We start from the raw sequence: 13,688 nt of genomic DNA on the forward strand, positions 1-13,688 counted from the left end.
GTAACTGGAAGGCGAGGTCAGTGATATTTTGGTCCCCCGTTGTATGTTGCATTTCATTCTTTCCCTCTTTCCTGGGTAGGGAGAGAAAAATGAAAGGACCCTGCCCCTCAAAGTGTGTGCCATCTATTGAAATAGATACCATCTCTTCTTTCTGATACAATCTATCCCTCCTGATAGTCTCTGACCTAATGCCTCTAATCCTCAAACCATTCTACTTCATTTCTTAAAAACTGTAGCTCCTTGGGCAGTGCCTGTGGCTCAAGCAATAGGGTGCTGGCCCCCAAGGGTGGCGGGTTCAAACCTGGCCCAGCCAAAAACTGAAAAAACAATTTTTTTTTTTAGCTCCCTGATAACAATCTTTATTTTAATGCTTGCTCTCCCATCTTGAAAAATGATCTGACAGTACCCTGGCTTCTTCAATCCTTAATGTCCTAATGGCATTTTCATGTATTCCACCTTAGCCAGCCATACCAAATTTCCAACAGAGAGTGAATCACTCCTGAAATCTCTACTTGAAATATTTACTGTCTACACCACCTCTGATCCTTGCAGATAACGCATTCTAATTCTTTAACTTCACAAGAACATTCACTGTTATCTGTGTGCAACATTATGACCACAGCCTTGAAAGTCCCTTGTCTTCAATCTCCCACTGATAATTCCTGCAAAATCTCAATCATGCATTTTATTTATGTTCACAGATTTTATGTGATCCTTTCATATCAATGAAAACTACTTTTTGCACTTAAACTTGCTTTTCACTTTCTGCAATATGAATCGATTCCTTCTGTCACAGCTCACTTTTCTACATCATGATCCAGGGAGAAAATGTAAGCCAGAAATCTGAAACTGCCTCATCTTTTCACCAACAAATCTATCTTTTCCTCTACAAAAGTCTCCAACTTCTATTTCGCCTAGTTATTAAAAAGTATTCCTACTCATATCAAATTCCATTCTCTCCATTTCTGTCCTGTGCCAAATTCTCTTACTTTTCTGAACACATCTTATATTTTTGATAGGTTTTCAAATTCCTGAATAAGAAAACTACTTCTTCTTCAGCTAGTAGCCCCATTGATACCCACAAATTCTCTGCAATATTTTATCTTATAAAATCAAAGAGAATTTTTAAAAAGTTGAACACACTCTTTCTTCAACAAACAAATATGTTTATCTCCTATACAATTTTCCTTTTAAAACTTGCTATTTACAAATGTCTTCCTCAATTCTTATACACTTTGATCCAATCTAGTCTCTTTGAAAAATAGTTACACATCACTCTTTTAAACAAATCACTCTTAAATCACTAAATATTTCTATTAAATCCAAATGACACTTTTATATTTCTATCCTATTTAGCATCTTATCTAAAAGCTCTAAATCTTATATCCAAATTTTAATTTGTAGAAGTCATGGAAATATGCCACTTACATCTCCTTTCAAGAAAGAAATTACATTTGGCTTCAGGACTAAAATTAGCTTACAGTCATCAGCCTCCCTGCCTCCAAGATCTGCTTCAAATTTCATGCCCAATTTGTTCCCAGGCAACCCCCAGCCAATGACTATGTTGGTTACCCCTCTATGCAGGCAAGGGTACCAGAGTCTAGCCATTTCCTTCAAACTCAGAACTCTTCATACAGACAATGCATTCTCTATCACAAGATTATTATTTTTCCTTCATATCACTAATAGCAAAGAATGATTGTTTTATTTATTTTGTTATTTTATTATACTTATCTTTTAAATCTGTCTCCTAACTGGAAAGCAGGTACCATTGAAGGCATAGCTCTTGTAAGGTTTGAAAGAATCCTCAAATTTTAACACACCATTCATAATATAGTCTAAATACATTTTTATTGATGAATGGATTAAAAATGAATAAATGCTTCAATGCTAATGTAGACCATTTGAAAAATTAATGTTTAAGTTCTCCTAAATTTTAATATCTACTATAGGTGTGATTAAATAATTACAACTGGGTGGCGCCTATGGGTCAAAGGAGTAGGGTGCCAGCCCCATATGCCAGAGGTGGCGAGTTCAAACCCAGCTCCAGCCAAAAAATAATAATAATAACAATAGTGATAATTACAACCAAGGTACAGATGATTATCATCCTGACATTACCTTTGGTTTTCATTCATTTTCTTTTACTTTAATTTTTTTTCAAAATGTACTTCTGCTTTGCTTTATTTAGTACACATAATAGAATTTTAAAAGATTTCAAGGTTTATCTCTAATTTATTTTAGAAGATACTGAAGAGAGTCAAGTGTGAGTATAAAAATCAGTCATGTTTCAACTTAACCAACTTAAAATGATCTCCTTTCTTCTTTTTAGTTCTCATTAAATGTCTAATCGCACACAGATACACACACACACACGAGTTTTGCCTCTATAATACAGCTTTATGAACAGAGAAAAACCTGATTTTGAAAATATCACAACTATTTAGAAACAGTGGAGAGCAAGCAGAAGCATGAGTGTGCACACCTGTTTGTGTGTGTGTGTATGTGTGTATGTGTGTGTGCATAGCAAGCAGTGCTTTCTCTACTTGACCAAGTTACTGGTAATATGCCTGTATGATCTTTCTCTAGAAAAACTACAGGTTATACATAAAGACAAATAAAAACACAGAGAAAATAAATTTGCCACTAAATGTAATACAAGAAAACAAAGACAAATGTTGTTGTGCTCAAATGACAGCAAAATCTATTTCAAGTTAAATTAGATTACTAAATACAATGTAAAAGCCTAATGGTAAATTAGAGAAACTCCAGAAAATAAGTCTATGCTGTTAGTGAGATGTAACTGAGAACATGTACTTTGCATTAACATTTAACTCCTAAGGTTTTTTTGAAATTTTAACTGGCTTCCTAAAATAAAATTCAAATTTTAATTATTTCCATTTCCTCAATTCCAAGTTCAAAAGAGTGCAGCACGTGATTAAAATCTTTCATTATCATCAATAGCTTCTCAGTGAAATTGATATGATAAGACATGCTAAAATTTTCTAGGTATTAAAAAGTACATTGAGGTTGAAACATGCAATATTCAATTTAACCCAAATATAGATATTACATAAACCATATTACAAGTACAGTTAACATTCATATAATATATTTAAGTTCAATTTTTACTTTTGATCTATTAATCTCCCATAATACCTATTAATCAGCAATGATATTTACATAATACAAATCAACAGAAAAATGGTATTCTGTATAAAATAAAATTTCCAGGTAGAAATTCATTGAGTAACATTTTCCTTGTGGCTTTGTATTTTTTGTTTTTGTTTGATTGCTTAATATGTTAGAAATTAAGAAGACTGATACTTTCTTTTAGAAATTACTTAGAAATATCTTCAGGAGACCATAAAGAAAGAATCCATATATTTCCTGGAATATTTAATTGAAATTTGAGTATTTAGAAAGCAGACTCTGTTGACAATTTTCCTGGGTAGCCAATTGTGAGTCTTAAGCCTGTTTGAAATTATCTTGCTCCAGTCATTCAGTTTGTGTGATCTTGTGATTATAAACGAGTAAACCCCACAAGATTTGCTTCAGCTTGATTAAGTGTCTCCAGAAGAGCAGCAGTTTGATGTGAGATGTAATTAACTGGCAGATAAAGACTAATGCATGTCCTCAAATCACTAAAGAGCTGTGGGTTTTGTTCCCTCAGAAAACAGATATTGCCAAAGAGGTAAATTTTAAACATTTTCACAACAAAAAAATAAGTAGGTGAGGTGATAGATATGTTAATCAGCTTGGGTCAATCTTTTCATGACATATACATATATCAAAACATGACATCATGTTCTAGAAGTAAATACCATTATTATCTGTCAATTAAAAAAAACAAGATATTTCATAAAGAATTATCAACCAAAGGCCAACATATTCACATCAATATTCTTATATGGTTTTATGAATCACTAAACTCATGACAGCCTATAGGAAATTTACTTGATTCTGATACAAGTAATCAGAAGTTTCCTTTCATCTCACTTTTTCCTTAGCTATATACACAAGTAAAAATTGTGTAAATTTAGTATGCATAATGTGATATTTTGAAATATGTATATATCATGATTACTGTAATCAAACTAATTAATATGTCCATCATCTGGCATAGTTGCCTTCTTTGTATGTGATTCCACTTTTTAAAGAAGAGAAACTTCATTTACAAACATCACATTCTTCAGAAATAAATCACATTATCCATAATCATGCATTGCACACCTATAGCACTGAGTCAGAATTTAGGCCTGACGTAATTCAAAGATATGAAGACTGTTGGATAGAAAAGCATGTATATATTTTATGATCAATATAGTTTGATTTGCACAACATTGCTTACATAAGAGTACAATTCCAGAGAGAGATTGAAAACATCCTTAGCCAAATACAAATTCTTAACTAAATATTATTTAACATATTTCAAATTAAAATATCTGGACATTCAATTGCTATAGAAAAGAATGTTGAGATTAAAAATCAAATTTTTCTTGCTATATGGTAGACCAAAAATTTCTCCCACTAGAAGACACATAAAACTATGTGTATAATTTTAAAATTATGTATTAATATATAAATATTTACAAAATAATATTAAAATGATATATAATTATATATATATATATAATTTTTTGATGTATATAATTTTAGGTTTCTGTGACATATAAGCCTCAAAATAAATAAGGTACATTTTCTCATGTTTAAAAAAATTCCCCTATGTAACAGCCTTTAATTTGATGTGGACCACATTGACAGCACCTTTTACTTGTCAGATTTTAGTTCTAGAGAACAAAATTCACATTAGCAAGTACAGTAGAAAGTGACTTTTTCAGATATTTAATGACTTACAGAATGTGTCTTTGAGATAAAGAAACAGACTATTATTTAAACCTTTCTGTTATGCCTCAATGAAGAATTGACATGCCAAGGTATCATTGGACCTTACTACAATAGAAAAAATTTAGAATCAGAACCTGTGTACAAATTTTGGAAACAGTTTTAAAGTTGCTAATTCTAACACCTACTGTCCTCTTTTTCCACAGGAGTGACTTCCAAATTCAGTTTTAAACTAGTGCATCTATTGGTAAAATGTACATCTCAATCCAGAAACTTGGTGTCAAAAAGAGTATCTCTACTGAAGATCTAGAAGAAAGTTGAAATGGATTTTTCAGTATTCCAATCTAGTTATTTATAGCACATTTCAATTTACTTGGCAGAAGTAGGGACCTTCTTTTGAGAACAAAGTCTCTTGTGGAAACCCAGAGTACAGATTATTTCCAGTAATACAGTTCTAATAACTCTTACTTCTCTTAAGAAAAATCCAAAGTATGCAAGAAAACAAAACAGTAGGAGCAAAATGTGCTAAAACCATAAATAACAACCTGAACCTTCAACAATTATAAATATCAGCTATCAGACATGATATAAGACATTATCATAGTTACAAAATAACTCTGCCTAGTGTAGTTAAATTAAAATAAAAAGGACAGAATAAAATCCATTAAGCAGAAAGGAGTCAATAGTCCTTCAAAAATAAGCTGATTTAATTCCAGTTTTCTCTAAGATAATGGTGGTTACTAATCTAAATCTCTATCTCCAGTCTTAAAACAAATTTTGATTAACAAGGACAACAAGTATAAATACCCATACTGATGCATGCACACACACAGTGTCCCCAAAGTTGCCATACATAGGAAAAAATTCCATGACAACAGATACCTTGGAATTGTTCATCATGAGTAGTAGAAAAGACTTGGCATGTGTGTTAGAGATGGAACCTCCCCCTTGCTCAGGCTGGTTTTGAACTCATGAGCCCAAACAATCCACCCATCTCAGCCTCCCAGAGTGCTATGATTATAAGGGTGAGCTGTTACACTGACTCAACACATTTTAAGAAAGCAAAAAATTGTAATATTAAATTATAATACTCAATATAGAAGTATGCTGATAACAAAAGATGAATACAAGTCACCTTTGAGGACCCCTTATAATTGCAGAAGTCAAATGTGACTTGAGAATTACAATTTTAATATAGTTGTTTTTTCTTCATGGGGTTTCCAGCACATGTAGAACTAGAAACTACCAAAGTATTTTTTTCATGATTTCAGCTAAGGTAGAGAGTAATTGGAAGCATCTAAATTGGGATATAGTTCTGAAAAGATTGAGCATGAGTATGCAAGAACAGGCTATCATTTCTTCATCATTTTCTTGAATATTTATATTGTACTTAAATTAGATTTGTATCTAATTTAGATTCAAAACATTAATTCTTTCTTTGGTGGACTACTATTTAGATACTATAATCTTAAAATAGCCTGATTTAAAAAAAAATTCCTGAATATTTTATGTATATCAAATTAAGTCATTTGCTCTATTTTGTCAAGCATATTGTCATAATGTACTTAAGATATACATGTTTATGGTTTACTATTCTTATTAGTTACTTATTTCTTATAATACTGCTATAAACCTTGAGATAGCAATTAACCAGGGTTTCTCAAATATTAGAGATAAAGAAGAGAGGAAATGCAAAACACTGGAAGAACAAACCATGCTTTTGGGTGGGAAGAATCAACATTGTTAAAATGTCTATTCCCCCCCCCAAACAATCTACAGATTTAATGCAATCCCCATTAAAATATCAACATCATACTTTGAAGCATTAAAAAAAAAATTTACATTTTTATTACATAACCTATAATAAAAACAAGTCTGGAGGAATCACTGTACCAAATATAAGGGTATATTACAAGTCCACAGTGCACAGCATGATATTGGCTCAAAAATAGAGGCATGTATCTATGGAACAGAGTAGAAAGCCTGGAGACAAAACCACCTTCATATTGCCAACTGATTTTTTATTTAACCAAGCAAAAGCAGACACTGGGGAAAATAATCCCTAGTCAATAAATGGCTCTGGGTGAACTGGTTAACCACATGTAAAAGAGTAAAACTGGTCCTGCATTTACTACTACTTACAAAAATTGACTCACAATGGATAAAATATTTAAATCTAAGGCACAAAACGATTAAAAAAAAAAAAACCTTAGAAGAAAGCATGGGAAAAACTCTAGGTGATATCAGCCTATGAAAAATTTTATGAAGAAGACTCCATTGGCAATTATAACAACATAAATAAATAAAAGGAACCTAATTCAGCTAAAACGTCTGCACAGCTAAGAGTACAACACTTAAAGAAAATGACAACTTTCAGAATGGAGAAATATAATTGCACATTATGAATCTGACAAAGGGTTGATAACTAGCACATACAGAGTACTCACATTAATTGACAAAACAGGACAAACATTCCTATCTATCACTGGGCAAAGGACATGAGTAGAACATTTTCTGAAGACAGACAAATGGCCAAGAAACACAAGAAAAAATTCTCATTGTACTTAATAAGCAGAGAAATGCAAATCAAAACCACTTTGAGATATTACCTAACTCCCACAGGAATAGCCCACATCAAAAAGTCCCAGGGCTACAGATGCTGGCACGGTAGTGGAGAAAAGGGAAGACTTTTACATTGCTGGTGGGATTACAAACTAATATACCCTCTTTGTAATGAACTTTGAAGAATCTTCAAACACTCAAATTAAACCATTACATTTGAGCCCACAATCCCATTACTAGGTGTCTACCTAGAAGAAAAAAAAAATCATTTTATCTTAAGAAGATTTGCACTAGGTTGTTTATTGAGTTCAATTTATGATCGCCAAGATGTGGAATCAACCCAAGAGCCCATGAACCCATAATGGATTAATAAACTGTGGCATATGTATGCCATGGAATACTATTCTGCTATAAAAACTATGGAATCTTTACATCTTTTGTATTAACCTGGATAGAGTTGGACAACCTTCTTAGTAGTTTCACAAGAAAGAAAAAACAAGTATACGATGTATTCAATATTAACATGACACCAGTAGATGAACAAATATATGCACACGTTAGAGAAAAATATAATTACATTTAAGTTGGGGGAAGGGAAAAGAAGAGAGAGATAAAGGGGAGGAGGCAAGGGGATTGGTGTGCTTTCACCGAATATTCACAATGTAAGGGTACATGGCATACCTCCTGGGTTCCTCCTACAACAGGAACTTTACACAACAAATGCAAATAATGTAACCTAATCATGAATATCCTCATATTATTCTGAAAATTTTTAAAAATAAAGAAACGCTAAATGCCAGTGGTTGGGTGAAATACTAAGAAAAATCTCTCTATTTTATCATAGAGACTATGAAGAATTCTGGAATATTTCTCTATATAATAAGAATAGCTTTTATTAAGTCTTAAAGAAATAACTCCAGAGTTTTACTAGACTCTCCCCATATTTGGTTCTACAGTTGAGAAAAGTAACTACCAAGTGTAGAATCTATTGGCATATTTACTGGCATGTCAACATGTTATTCTTTCATTACTAAATTATATTGCTTCAATTTTTATTAAAACTTATCTTTTGTATTCTATAGAAAATCTCTAAAGGATAAGTCTTGACCCCAATTTTGAACTCTTAACAGAGCATTCTTGTTTGAAATACCAAGGCAAAATTTTGAAGTTGTGCAAGCTATACTGAAATATCTTCCTAATATCTAATCATATATTCTCATTTAAAATAACAGATTCTTACTATAAAAAAAAATTGGTGTGAACTTCTTTCTTTCAGAAAGTTTTCTATTCAGTATTCTACCTAATGAAATATTTGAGAAGTAAGAAAAGAAATTCTTCTCCTGAGTAGAAGATAATGTTGGCAGCACACAAACGCTACCACTGAGAACAACTAAAAATTTATATAATTACAAAACTATCAAAAGCATCAGAAAGCTGACAATCTCAATGACTTCATGAGAACCAAATATTTTAAGTAAAATAAAAAGAACACTAATTATAAAAGAAAACTTTGACAAATAACTTTTTAAATTTAAATTTTTCTAAACAGGGATCCACATAATAAGCACAATATTAAATAAACATACATATGTAAGTATGCACACACAAACATATATAAGGGAATTTTGTCTAGAGAACATAAAATATTGCTAAAACTGAATTTTAAAAATAAAAACAAACTCTTGAAAATATGGATTAAGTTTTAAATAAGCACATCAACAAACAGAATCTACAAATGGCAAAAAAGCATGTAAAAAGACACTTACCATTGTTATTATTTATCAGAGAAATATCTATTAAATCCAATAAGATACTACTGCATAGTCACTAGAATCACTGAATTATGTAAGACTTAAAATGAAACAATTGGTGAGGATTTGTAGCAACTGGAACTCCTCTGTATTTCTATTAGGAACCTAAATGTTACAATCAATCACTCTGAAAAATAGTTTGTTAGATTTTTCTACAGTTTTTTTTTTTTTTTTTTTTTTGTAGTTTTTGGCCAGGGCTACATTTGAACTCACCACCTCTGGTATATGGGGCCAGTGTCCTACTCCTTGAGCCACAAGCACTACCAGATTTTTATATAGTTAAATATTGATCCAGCAATTCTACTTCTAGTTATTTACCCAAGTGAAAGAAAAAAAATGACAAACAAGTGGAAAATCCTAAACATATTTTTACTTAATTAATCCAACGATATATAAAATAGCAAATTAATTCCAGATGTTTTGTATAAATGTGAATGGCAAATCAGTAGAACTCTTGGAAGAAAATATAGCAGAATATTTTTATGACCTTGATGTAGAAAATATATATATATATATTTTAATATCCAAAGGGATTAGGGTCAGCATTGTGGCAGGTGCCTGTAGTCCCAGCTACTTGGGAGGCTGAGGTAAGAGAATTGCTGAAGCCAAAGAGTGTGAGGTTGCTGTATGCTGTAATGCCATGGCACTCTACCCAGGGAGCCAGCTTGAGACTCTGCATCAAAAAAATAAGTAAATAAAAATAAATAAATGAATAAATAAATTACTTAAAATTGGATACCTTCGGAGCATGGCATCAATAACAGGGAGAAAAGAACACTGATGCTGTGTGTGTGAATGTAGGGGTATTATCACATGTACATGTTAGTAAGCACTGTTACTCAGAGTAACTTGTAGAAATATGCTATAAACCAATAAGGAAGATAGATAATTTTACCATAGTCTGAGCAAAATAATAAACAGGCATCACACACTCACACAAAAGATATTCAAAAGGAGAATGAAGATATGGAATGAAAGTCTGTTTTTATTAGTCATCAGGAAAATAAAAATTAAATCACAGTGAGTTACCACTGATCACTCACCATAATAGCTAGAATTAAAAAACAGTAAAATAGCAAGTTGGTCAGGATGCAGAACTGGAACTGTCATATATTGTTGTTGATAATGTTGGACTACACACACATATATGTACATAGGGGAGGGAAAAGGGGTGGATGGGTGAAGGAAGGGTAATTGGTGGGACCACACCTATGGTACATCTTACAAGGGTACATGTGAAATTTACTAGGTGTAGAATATAAATGTCTTAACACAGTAACTAAGAAAATGCTGTGAAGGCTATGTTAACTAGTTTGATGAAAATATTTCAAATTTTATATAAAAACAGCACATTGTACCCCATGATTGCATTAATGTACACAGCTGTGATTTAATAAAAAAAAATTGTGCATGTGAAGCACATATCTGTATTTCACATATAACCAAAGAACACACACATCTATCAAACAAAAAACATGTACAGAAATATTCATAAGCATGATATTTGTAATAATCAAAGTCTAGGTACAACACACACACCCATCACCAGTAGCACAGATAAAGTGTTGCAAATTCAAAAATGGAATAGTAGACTATAGCAATAACAATGAACATATCACATCTATAGGCAATCACATGTTTAAATGAAAGGACCCAGAAACAATACAATGCCAATTCTAAAATTTCATATTCATAAAGTTCAAAGACAGGTACCACTAATCTGAGGTTTTAGAAATGAGAACAGTAGATATTTTGAGAAGTAACTGTTAAGGGATAATGAGGGAGGCTATAGAGATGCTTCCATGATTCTGCTTCCTTTTAACTCTTTTTCTTTTAAGTTTCCCCACACAGCATTGACAAGTTTTTGTTTCTTAATCTGGATATTAGGCAAGTGTGTTGTACTTTGTGAAAACTTATCAAGTTTTGTACTTATGGCATATATATTTTTCTATCTATATTCTATACTTAAATTATTTTCAAAAGAATAAGCACACAATTTAGTTAAAAAAGTGAAACACACACGGACTATTTTAAATTGCACATGAACTATATGGCCACCTTGTATATAAATGTATGAGGTCATCATTATAAACAAAAGAGAAAGCTAGCACAATTAGACAAAAGTGACATCATCATAATTTTGTTCACTACAGAACCATATTTTATATAGAATTATGTAAATTAAAAGAAATACATGAAAAATTACTTTTTCACTTCCAGAAGATACCATATATTATTACACAATAATCAAGTTATTGTGGAAAGGTTATTCTTGATTCAGGAAGACTATTCTTTACAAGAATCCTGTCCAATAAATGTGAAGGAAAGACAGCTTTAGAAAATCACTATTTTTGTAACTAAGAATGGAAAGTTAAATGGGATATATTTTTTATTAGGATAAAAAAAACACACTATCCAGCATTTCCAGTTTTTAGGGGAAAAATATAACTGTATAAGGATGAATAAAGTTATTTCCAACCTTAGTTGGCTATAAACTTTAGCATCCCTATAAATGCCATCACAAATTGTGGATCTTTCAAATCTCAAGTATGCTTGTCAACAAGGTTTCTCTTGAATGGGCCTCAAATCCAACTTGCACTTTATAGATAATACAGTTAGATGAACCCTTAGTGTGCCAATTTTAGAGATGAATACAAAATATATATTTGATTATATTAATGAATTACTGCTTTAATGTTATAACTTAATTTTGCTAAATGTAATAGGGTATAATATTTAAGTACTAAAATTTTCATACTAATTTGGAAAACCTTAATAAAATACTCTTTTAGAAATTCACAATTTGGTAATTTATTTAACTATTTTAGCAAAACTACAAGATATAAATATGGAAAATGGGAACAATTATTTAATCAAGGTAATGGGTGTATAAGTGTACATTATATTATATTTCTACATTTGTTTTTTATTGTTTGGGATTCACTGGGAACACAAAGAAGTAGGTTGCATCGATTGCATTTGTTAGATAATGTCCCTGTTATATTTCTGTCCCATTCCCAAGACATGTGCCATACACCATGTCCTCTCTCCCCACTACCTCATTTTCATACCCCACCCCTTGTATCAGATCATCCACTGCCTTCACATTAGAATCGAGCACATTGGGGGGGGGGGCGAACCAAGATGGCGGACTGCAGCCAGCTTTTTACAGAAGCTTCCATCCAGAAGGAGGCTTAAAGGACAGAAGTTTAGCAAGGGACCTGATGGTGTGGAGCAGAACCAAGAGAGAAGATTGAAGAACACACTTCAACCTTCCTGAGGCAAGCTGCGACCCCCAAAATACAATCAAAAGGTACAAAATCCACCACCGAGCAGATGGGAGTCCCCTGCCCCACAAGACAGGCTCACAGTTTACTCCATGCAAACAAGTGAGCAGAGTACAAACATCCTCTCACTCTATCCCATAGGCGAGACCCTGTAAATACTGGACCTCCTACTCCTGCTGGCATGCCACGGAACCCTTCTGCCAGGCATAAAAACTGTAAAACTATATTAAACTGTATATATTCCCCACCTGCAACATTGAACTCTGAGAATTCCCCATCCCACCCTGAGGTCTGGAGGTTTGTTACCTATGGAGTCCAGGTTTGGGCTTCTCCTTTTTTTTTTTTTTCCCCCTTGGGTATCTCCTTGAGAGAAGTGGAGAGGGAAAGGGCTGGTGCTGCTCTGTGCTAACTGTGGCACAGGAGTGAGGAGAAGAAAGTTGGCTCAGAGGAAGCCATACAGCAACAGTGGCATCCTGAGCTGCAAACTGGTGCCATTCCAGATAGGCAAGCCCCATTTCTCTGGGCAACCAGAGGATCCAGACAGCAGCCCCTGGTGGAATGGACTTGGTAACTTTCATAAGTAAAGAGACCATTAGCACCAGGCCTCAGGGGACTATTGCTGAGACAAAGGCAGTGGGCACGTAGAGGCTGGAATTGACAGCTGAGTGTAAACTCTAATTGCTTGCTGCCCAGAGTTCCTCATCAAATCTAGCAGCCTCTGACTTGCAGAGGAATTTAGTAGGGACAGAAGGTGAGGGGCTGGAATTGAGAGAACTTTCACAGCCTACTTTAAACACACAAAGCCCCCTGCCTGACTCAGATTTCTGGGTGACTTTGGAAGTTGGAAACCCCAGAAGCAGTTCCCTATGGGAGTGAATAGTTCAAAGACCTGGGGGACTATGAGTGACTGGGTGCAAGGTGGGGGAGGAGGTATTAACCTTCCCAGACTAACCCATTTGCCAGGTGGGTCCCTTTGCCCTCAAGGAGCACTGGAGTAAGATATATCCAATCTGATTTGGACCCCTTAAACCAGGCAGACCACCCAGGGACTATTCAAAGGGCCACCCTGGGTGTATGGCTGAGGGAAGGTTTGATTTTACTTGTCCAATTGTTGTTTGTGAAGGGCAGGGTGACTTAATTGCTGGTATTTCTCCACAGCACAGACTTCAACCAAGAGTAACTA

The sequence above is a fragment of the Otolemur garnettii genome, unplaced genomic scaffold, assembly GCF_000181295.1.
Source record: "Otolemur garnettii isolate 467f Iridium unplaced genomic scaffold, OtoGar3 scaffold00005, whole genome shotgun sequence".
Classification (NCBI taxonomy): domain Eukaryota; kingdom Metazoa; phylum Chordata; class Mammalia; order Primates; family Galagidae; genus Otolemur; species Otolemur garnettii.